Consider the following 1069-nt stretch of genomic DNA (forward strand, 5'->3'; position numbering starts at 1 on the left):
ACTAATGTTATTAGAAATGGAAAAATACGATGCAAGAGAAACGTCGTCTGTTATTCGATAGATCGAATAAAATCGAAGTATATCGGTAATGGCGCCGTCAGAAGGGGTAAGCTCAAGGCGAATTAATATAAGGTGATAGCAGGAGAACAAAAACAAAAATTTACATGTATTTTGTTTTTGCTTTGGCGGCATAAACTGTCAAAATCTGTAAGAGTATGTGTAGAAATTCAAGCAAAATTTTTCAATTTGATATCGGAAGCCGTGCGGCGAAACACATACACAAAATCAGCTGAGCTAGTAACACCACCTTATATAAATTCGACTTGGGTAAGCTGATGCCACATAAAACTTTTGCTTCGCTTTACATGACAGATTCGCTTTGACAGATAAGATGAATTGTATGAAAACGAACAAAGCATGCCACAGATCGTTGAAGCTGCAGCGTTAAAGGCCCGTCCACATACAACTTTGGCGTTGCGTTGGCGCTGGCGTCGCTTTGACAGCAGCGCGAGTAACGCCCGTGCTTGCTACAATGAACGCGTAGCAGAGAATACTTTGGTTACTAAATTAACACACTAGCGGCAGATAAATAAAAAAATTACATCAATAATTGCATTAAAAACTATATTTCTTGCCCGGATTTGATTAAAAATGAAAATTAAATCACATAATTTTGATTATTTAGAACAGCTGACGAACGACGCACGCGAAAAGTTGAGAGTTGGCCATCTTTCTGCGTTGTGTTGGCGTTGGCGTTGCCCAACTTTGGTTATATGGAGACTTTCATATAAATGCATGTATTCATAGTCAGCTGTCGAAGCGACGCCAACGCCAACGCAACGCCAAAGTTGTATGTAAACGGGCCTTAAGCAAGAAGATCGCCAACTCCCATCTGACCGGTTGACAAGCAGACATTTTCAATAGCATCTCCGTTTAAACCTCATTATCGACGTCGATAACGATGTTTTACAGGAGATTAGTGTTAACCAGACATTGAGTAACCGGACCTAAGGGCCGGTTGTTCAATGTCTGGTTATCAAAAACTCGTTTTCAAAGTGTTTTCGTTGTC

The sequence above is a fragment of the Rhagoletis pomonella genome, unplaced genomic scaffold (assembly GCF_013731165.1).
Source record: "Rhagoletis pomonella isolate Grant_MI unplaced genomic scaffold, Rhpom_1.0 Rhpom_scaffold_00007, whole genome shotgun sequence".
NCBI classification, from domain to species: domain Eukaryota; kingdom Metazoa; phylum Arthropoda; class Insecta; order Diptera; family Tephritidae; genus Rhagoletis; species Rhagoletis pomonella.